Consider the following 9,126-nt stretch of genomic DNA (forward strand, 5'->3'; position numbering starts at 1 on the left):
TATTAACCCCATTGAGAATCTTTGGGATGTGTTGGAGAAGGCTCAGTGGTCAGAATCTGTCATTATCAAAGAAAGATATTGGTGAAAAATTATTGCAACACTGGATGGAAATAGATCTTGTGGCATTGCAGAAGCTTATCGAAACAATGACACAGCGAATGCATGCCATAATCAAAGCTAAAGGCAGACCCACCAAATATTAGTGTGTGACCTTTTTTTTGGTGGCAACTTTTTTTTGGCCAGGCAGTGTAGTATCAAATGAAAACTATTCCATTTTAACAGATCATTTAAGGAAATGAGGTCAATTTGTTCTCCAGTAGTCTAAGCTTAAAGCAGCATACCAACCCAAATTAAGTAAGCAAACCCAACCCCAACTATAACTATAGGATTTATTAAAAAGGAAAATCTTAAGCCCAGTCTTAAAACTGGACAATGTGTCAGCCTCACAAACAGAAATTGGAAGTTGGTTCCACAAGAGAGGAGCCTGATAACTGAAAGATCTTCCTCCCATTCTGCTTTTGGAAACTCTAGGAACCACAAGTAAACCTGCAGTCTGAGCACGAAGTGCTCTGTTAGGAAAATATGGAACAATAAACTCTTGAATACAAGATGGAGCCAGGTTGTTGAGAGCTTTGTAGGTTAGAAGTAAGATTTTGAATTTTATTCTGGATTTGACAGGGAGCCAGTGGAGAGAAACTAAAACTGGAGAAATATGATCTCTCCTACTAACTCCAGTTAAGATGCTGGCAGCAGCATTTTGGATTAACTTGAGCTTTTTAAAGAAGTATTTGAACACCCAGATAATAAACCATTGCAATAGTCCAGTCTAGATGTGACAAACGCATGAACTAGAGTTTCTGCATAATTTTTAGGATTCAAGGTTTTTTATTTGTCATACACACCACATGTGGTACATGTGGTGGAACGAAATTGTGTACCCAGTGTCCCAGTTACATTCAACCAAAGTCTTAAAATGTAAAAGAAAAACAGTAATAAGATCTAAGTTATGAACTAAGAAAAACGTTAATAAAAATACACTAAGCACTAACAGTACAAAAACAATACGCCAAACAGCAGCATGAACATGAGTCTGTGTGAGCAGATGAGTATGAATGAACACAGCAACATGAAACAGATCAGCAGCAACATGAAACAGATCAGCAGCAACATGATGTGATTTTTTCAAAGTGATTATTCTGGTTAGAGATTCATGAGTCTAACAGCCTCAGGGTAGAAGCTGTTCCTCAGTCTAGTGGTTCTACACTTAATGCTCCTCAACCTCCTTCCTGAGGGGAGCGGGGCAAAAAGTGTGTGTGCTGGGTGAGTGGGGTCCTTCATGATGCAGGTGGCCCTCTTCCTGCATCTGGAGGTGACTCCAACAGACTTCTGTGCAGCTTTCACCACTCTCTGCAAAGCTTTTCTTTCTGCAGCTGTGCAGCCTCCATGCCACATGTTGATGCTGGAGCACAGGATGCTCTCCACTGCACACCTGTAGAAGGAGGTGAGGACTGAACTTCCCAGACCAGCTCGTCTCAGCCGCTTGACGAAGTAGAGTCTCTGATGAGCTTTCTTGATCAGGCTGGTGGTGTTGTTGCCCCAGCTGAGGTTGTCATTCAGGTGTACACCCAAGTACTTGTAGCTGGAGACCACTTCCACTGCAGATCCTCTTATGTTCAAGGGGGTGTAGGTGTGTTTGTTCCTTCTGAAGTCCACAATCATCTCTTTTGAAGGTTATTCTCTTTGCACCAGCTCTCCAGGTGTTCCACCTCTTGCCTGTAGCTGGACTCATTGTTTGTGATGCATCCCACCACCGCTGTATCATCTGCAAACTTTACAATGTGACAGCCTGGATGGGTAGCTGCACAATCATACGTGAGCAGAGTAAACAGGATGGGGCTCAACACACATCTCTGAGGAGAGCCAGTGCTGAGGGTTATGGTAGAGGAGGAGAAGTTGTGGCTCCTCACTAACTGTGGCCTGTTTGTTAAGAAGTCTAGTTCCCAGTTGCAAATGGAGGGGCTTAGTCCTAGTGTGAATAGTTTGTCCATCAGGGTTTGGGGGATCATAGTATTGAAGGCAGATGTGAAGTCCACAAAGAGCATACAGACTTAAGAGTTTTTCTGCTCCAGGTGGTTGAGCGCAGTGTGGACCACAGAGGAGATTGCATCCTCTGTTGATCGGTTCTCACGGTATGCGTACTGATGAGGGTCCTCGATGTTGATGGTTGTTTTGATGTGAGTCATGACCAGTTTTTCGAAGCATTTAGCGACTATCGGGGTAAGGGCCACTAGCCGGTAGTCATTCAGACCAGTCACTGTAGAGCTTTTTGGGACTGGGATGATGGTAGCAGTCTTCAGGCAGGTGGGAACTGTCTCTAGGGTAAGTGAGGTGTTAAAGATGTCTGCCAGCACCTCGCAGAGCTGATCGGCACATTCTTTCAACACTTTTCCAGGGATGTTGTCTGGGACGGTTGCCTTGTGCGGATTAATCCTCCTGAAAGTACTCCTTACTTCGGCTGAGGTCACGCTGAGATGCTCTTCATCTGGTGGTGAGGTGAGTCTAGTGCTGGGTGGTCTGTTCAATCATACGTGAGCAGAGGGAACAGGAGGGGGCTCAGCACACAGCCCTGAGGGGAGCCAGTGCTGAAGGTTATGGTGGAGGAGGAGAAGTTGTGGATCCTCACAGACTGTGGTCTGTTTGTTAAGAAGTCCAGGACCCAGTTGCAAATGGAGGGGCTTAGTCCTAGTGTGAGTAGTTTGTCCATCAGGGTTTGGGAGATTATTATATTGAAGGCAGACGTGAAGTCCACAGAGAGCATACGGACGTAGGGGAGTCCTTTTGCTCCAGGTGGGTGAGTGAAGTGTGGACCACAGAGGAGATGGCGTCATTTGTTGATCGATTCTCGCGGTATGTGTACTGGCGAGGGTCCTTGTTCCATGTTTATGGTTGTTTTGATGTGGGCTAGGGCTTTAACAGACTACTCGAGTAATTGACACATCGATTCCTAAGACGTTTCGCGAGTTTTAAAATTTCATGTTGAGAATTTGCAGTTACGTCATTACGTCGCAGTTACGTCATAGCTTCACGTGTCACGTGATCTGCACCGGGCACGAGCTATTAGTAGAAGCTACAAAATGGATTCCTCCAAGCAGACAGATGGTGCAGAGCAGGCCCAGTCTCGGCAAACAGGTAGAAATGCATCAATTGTATGGAAATATTTCACTGAAGATGAATCTTCCAGTTCAAATACCGTAAGGAAACAGAAAATGAATCAACTTCCTGACTGTTTGGAGCTTGTTGCGAACCGGTGTTACACACCGATTCAGGCAGAGGGCCAGCACCGGAGGAGGGGGCGTGCCAAAGAGACCATCTTAGCACCAACATAACTGGTTTGTTCCATTTTGGAGTAAGCTGTTGGGGAAAGAATCAGTTTTGTTGTGCGTTTCCTTCACTGATGAAGCCTACTGGATGGACAGTGAAACGTTTCAGCACAAAAAACTAAACTGTCCAGATGACCTGACTGAAAATTGTTGGATTGTATACCTGGATTATTGAGCATGGACTTTGTTAACCTGGGGTTATTTTTATTCTCATCAATTAAAGGTGAATAATATATAGTTCTGTTTTATACGTTAGCAGGCCATCTCTCCAAGATAAGTAAAATTCTTCAACACACTATCTTTTTCCAGCTTTCTAGATGCCTGTTTTAAAGTATGTAACTCAGAATTGAACCAAGGAGTCAGTCTCCTCTGATTGATTACTTTATTTTTCAGTGGAGCAGTTTTATCAAGTGAAGTTTGCAAAAAAGTTGTAAATTTATCAACTAGATGATCCAAGTCACTGTTCTTTGGTGTATTACTCTGCAAGATAGAGGAAAACGATGGAAGAAAATCTTTAAATTTGGTTACAGCGTTTCTCACATCAAGGATGTGAACATCTTCATCCCTGAAAGAGTGACTCTCTGAAAGAGTGACCGTTGGCTTGATAGAGGAGCGTTGGTTTGAGAGAGGAGTAAAAGAAGCCATCTTTGTGAAGCGAAACTGCCCATCTTTAAACAGGGGTGGAAGCCTCCTTGTCCATCTGTCCCCCTCTTACAATGCTGTTATTGCTAGTATCAATCAGCCCTCTCTGAATAGCAAGCAGCCCTCAGTGCATTAATGACCAATTAAGCCAATGTTACCAGTTAACGGCTGATGGTCCCCCTTTATCAGGTGAACATCTAGTTCTGGACGTCAAAAACAAACTGGTTGATCCACTATGAGAAGGTGCCATTTACAAGACTGAGTTTATTGCAGCTCCTCAGACTGAAGAAGTCTTTTAGATAAAAGACGAAACTTTTCAAAAAGAAGAATCCGTCCAGAGGACCCAACTTAACTTTGATAGATCTAACTCATTCAGACACAAAAAAGCTCCTTAAACACATGAAATGAACAACCTACTATATATGTTTAAGTTAAATTTGGTTCTTCAGACTCTTTGGTTGTTTTCACACCTGATAGTCCGGTAGACTCGGTTCGGTTCGGGCCCAATATTCATAACATTTTGTTTACATTTGAGCTGGTGCGTTTGCATTCACACTGCACTGTGCAGTCAAGCCAACCTGTTGAACCAACCTGTTCCCCCGCTCGCCTGTGGGGGTGCTGCACCAAGAACTACTGAAAGAAACGACACAAAAACCTTTGAAGACACTTCTTCTGGAAATAAAAACAAAAACGGAGTGGCGTCACATTTTAGCGGTTTTAGGAGTTCTATTTAGTCATTTTTCAACAACGGACTCAGCATGAGTGGAAGATGAGGCAGAAGATCATGGAGAACGTTTTTCACATAAGGCAGCTGACAGCTCCATACAAGGTAAGAGAAATGCGTGTTTGTTTGCCCTGCGTTGTAGTCGTCTTCCTGCTTGCAGAGCGGTGCCCGGTCTGCTTACATTTACACTGTACTCGAACCGCGCTCGAGTTTTCTTCTACCGGACCGCAACCTAGGTTTTAGCACGGGCCAGCGTTCGCTTTTTTGTTCCGTGACAGAGTTTGATGGCGAGTTCACACCTCCCCAAACGAACCGGACTTTCTAGGCAACAGGCTAGAGTTTAGGACAACAGGGCTGGTGTGAATACACCCTTAGTTACCAGGAGTCTGTCACAGAAACACAATTTGTTGCCATTACTTTAAGCCAGTATTTCAGCAGACTGTGGCTGCTGGAGACCAGCTGAAGAACAGCATTTGAAATGGAGTCTCCGAAATGTCTTGAAATGTTAAGTGGAGTTCTCAGTTTCATTGTATGAGTTGCAGAAGCTTACAATATTGTTGTCTGAAGTTTGAACATGGTCAAAATAATGTATGCAACAAATTTATGCGACAAAACCTTTTCTAAATGTGAGATGTCGCAGACATCCTAAATTTTATTGTTTATTTTATTATGCGTCTCCAAATATTTACAAGCATGCCAGAGCTATATTTTGAGCAATGTAGAGAAGCTCTCCTCTGGCAGGAAACATGTCAAGGTCTAAAAACAATTAACAACGCTGCACAATATTAGAAATCATCAATATGACAACAGCTACTAAAAATGAAAGAGAATGACTGTCTGGTGGACGATGTATAAAGACATTTGATCAGAGTACATCATTCAACATCGTCACTAATACCCTTCTTTTTGAGAAGCGTACTCATTGGTATCTCTGAGGGTGTTTTCACACCTGATAGTCCGGTAGACTCTGTTCAATTGGGGACCAAAACTCAGAACATTTGTTTACATTTTCAACTGGTGCAGTTCTCATTCACACTGCACAGAGTCAGTCGAGCTGGAAAGGGGTGATTGGGAGGAACAACCTCTCTGATCTGAACCAGAATGATGTTTGTTTATTGGACTTCTGTGCTAGGCACGAGGTGTCCATAATAAACAACATGTCTGAGCATAGGGTGATTAATAAGTGTACTTGACACTAGGCCACCTCAGGTCAAAGGTCAATGATCGATTTTGCAATTGCGTTGTCAGACCTGCAGCCCTATGTCTTGGACACTTGGGTGAAGAGAGGGGCAAAACTGTCAATTTATCGCCACCTAGTGGTGAGTTGGATCCAATGGCGAGAGAGACTGCCAGACTGACCTGATAAAACCAAACGTATAGTGAGGGTGAACTGGAATGTCTGGTAGAGCCCTCTGTCCATGCAATCTTCAACTCACACCTCCGGGAGAGTTTCTCAGTAGGCCCAGGGGAGATCGGGGACACGGAATTTCAATGGGCCATGTTCAGGGCCTGTATTGCAGAAATCCAGTGTCGGAGACCAGTTTCCAGCTAAGAGCACTTTGGGAATTATTTCATTTTTTTAATAAATTTTTTTTAACCAATTGTGATATATTTAAATAACTCCGAGGGTTGTTGATCAAGAAAGAAAGAAATAATTGAGAGGTGGTAAGATTGTATTCTGCAGAACAAGTGAAGTGAAAATGAACTGTATCATGGTCAGACATTAAGAAAAAAAATTGAGGAAGACCGCTCATGAAGAGGAACACACAGAGGCTGATAGGAGTTTACTCACCTATAGAGGATTTGGGTGACGTGCTCAAACCGTCAATGCTTGGTCCTTCTTCAGACTCTGCAAAAAATAAATAATATACATATTAAACAGACTGAATCGACAGAATATTTCTGGCTGTCAAAAGAATCTTTACCATTTACTCATAATGGCATATTTACTCATAGCAGAAATCCAAAATTGTGAGTGTGTTATTGGGATGCTTTCATCATAAGTGGCACCCAAATGAAACTGAAGTTTCCCTAAAAAAATTCAAATTAGCACAGCCTTTGTTTACAGGACATGTCAACAAGATTGTGAATATCCAAATAATAATTAAAAAAGACAGACAAATTCAAAGAGTGTTTTATGTAAAAAAGTTCCATCCAACAGTGTGAGATTGTCCCACTGATTGCTCCATTGTCCAGCTCCGTCTGGTGGATCCCAAGGTGTTCCCAAACCATTGATGATAAATACGTAATGTCTCCAGCGAGTTCTGGGTCTGCCTCAGGGGAATTCTCACAGCGGTATGTTCACGGAAAACATCCAGAGGGAGACGTCCGGGAAGCATCCTAATCAAATGTTTGAACCACCTCAGCTGACTTCTTTTGATGAGGAGCAGGAGCTCTACTCCGAAGGTGCACCTCAACTTATCCCCCAGGCTGACCCAGAATGCCCTATAGGAAGCTCATTTCAGCTGCTTGTATTCAGGCCCTTGTTATTTTATTAATTACCCACATTTCATGGTTGAAACATGCAGGTGCTGGTCATAAAATTAGAATATCGTGAAAAAGTTGATTTATTTCAGTAATTCCATTCAAAAAGTGAAACTAGTATATTATATTCATTCATTACACTCAGACTTATATGTTTCAAATGTTTATTTCTTTTAATGTTGATGATTATAACTGACAACTAATGAAAACACTACATTCAGTATCTCAGAAAATTTGAATATTGTGAAAAGGTTCAATATTGAAGACACCTGGTGCCACAGTCTTATCAGCTAATTAACTCAAAACACCTGCAAAGTCCTTTAAATGGTCTCAGTCTGGTTCTGTAGCTGCACAATCATGGGGAAGACTGCTGACTTGATAGTTGTCCAAAAGACAACCATTGACACTTTGCACAAAGAGGGCAAGACACAAAAGGTCATTGCTACAGAGGCTGGCTGTTCACAGAGCTCTGTGTCCAAGCACATTAATAGAGAGGAGAAGGAAAGGAAACGATGTGGTAGATTAAAGTGTACAAGCAACAGGGATAACTGCACCCTGGAGAGGATGTTGAAACAAAACCCATTCCAAAATGTGGGGGAGATTCACAAAGAGTGGACTGCAGTTGGAGTCAGCGATTCACAAACCACCACGCACAGACGTATGCAAGACATGGGTTTCAGCTGTTGCATTCAATGCGTCAAGCCACTCTTGAACAAGAGTCAGCGTCAGAAGTGTCTCGCCAGGAACTGCTGCTGAGTGGTCCAAAGTTATGTTCTCTGATGAAAGTAAGGTTTGCATTTCCTTTGGAAATCAAGGTCCCAGAGTCTGGAGGAAGAGAGCAGAGGCACAGAATCCACGTTGCTTGAGGTCCAGTGTCAAGTTTCCACAGTCAGTGATGGTTTGGGGCCATGTCATCTGCTGGTGTTGGTCCACTGTGTTTTCTGAGGTCCAAGGACAACGCAGCATCTACCAGGAAGTTTTAGAGACTTCATGCTTCCTGCTGCTGACCAACTTTATGAAGATGCAGATTTCATTTTCCAACAGGACTTGGCACCTGAACACTGTGCCAAAGCTACCAGTACCTGGTTTAAGGACCATGGTATCCCTGTTCTTTATTAGCCAGCAAACCCACCTGATCTTAACTCCATAGAAAACCTCTGTGGTATTGTGAAGAGGAAGATGTGATGCACCAGACCCAACAATTCAGAAGAGCTGAAGGCCACGATCAGAACAACCTGGGCTCTCAGAACCTGAGTAGTGACACAGACTGATCCACTCCATGCCACGACGCACTGCTGCAGTGATCCAGACTAAAGGAGCAACACTAAGTATTGATGCTGAACATGTTCATACTTTTCATGTTCATACTTTTCATGTTCATACCTTTCATGTTCATACTTTTCAGTTGGCCAACATTTCTAAAATTACTTTTTTTAATTGGTTTTAAGTAATATTCTAATTTTCTGAGATACTGAATTTGGCGTTTTCATCGTCAGTTATAATCATCAACATTAAAAGAAATAAACATTTGAAACATATCAGTCTGTGTGTAATGAATGAATATAATATACAAATTTCACTTTTTGAATGGAATTACTGAAATAAAATCAAGTATTTCACGATATTCTAATTTTACGACCAGCACCTGTAGATGAACTAGTAAATCTAGACCCAACATTTTTCAGTCAGGTCATCTGGACAGTTTCTTTTTTTTGTGCTGAAACGTTTCATCTTCGGTCCGGAAGGCTTCATCAGTCAAGGAAACACAACACAAAACTGATTCTTCCCCCCAACAGCTTACTCCAAAGTGGAACAAACCAGTTCTGCTTGTGATAAGATGGTCTCTTTGGTACGCCCCCTCCTCCATTGCCGGCCCTCTTCCTTGTTGACAGTCTA

At 42.6% G+C, this 9,126-nt stretch overlaps 1 protein-coding gene across 1 annotated transcript in view; it reads right to left on the reverse strand.

The window, feature by feature from the left end:
* Positions 1–6,556, reverse strand: part of arfgap2 (ADP-ribosylation factor GTPase activating protein 2) — a 72,957-nt gene extending 66,401 nt beyond the window's left edge. Inside the window, exon 1 of the mRNA XM_037692465.1 lies at positions 6,539–6,556. The gene's annotated coding sequence lies outside the window, so the exon portion shown is untranslated. The remainder of the gene's footprint in view (positions 1–6,538) is intronic.
* Between the last annotated feature and the right edge of the window lie 2,570 nt (positions 6,557–9,126).

This window comes from Nematolebias whitei, chromosome 2, assembly GCF_014905685.2.
Source record: "Nematolebias whitei isolate Nwh7 chromosome 2, NemWhi1, whole genome shotgun sequence".
In the NCBI taxonomy this organism is placed as follows: Eukaryota; Metazoa; Chordata; class Actinopteri; order Cyprinodontiformes; family Rivulidae; genus Nematolebias; species Nematolebias whitei.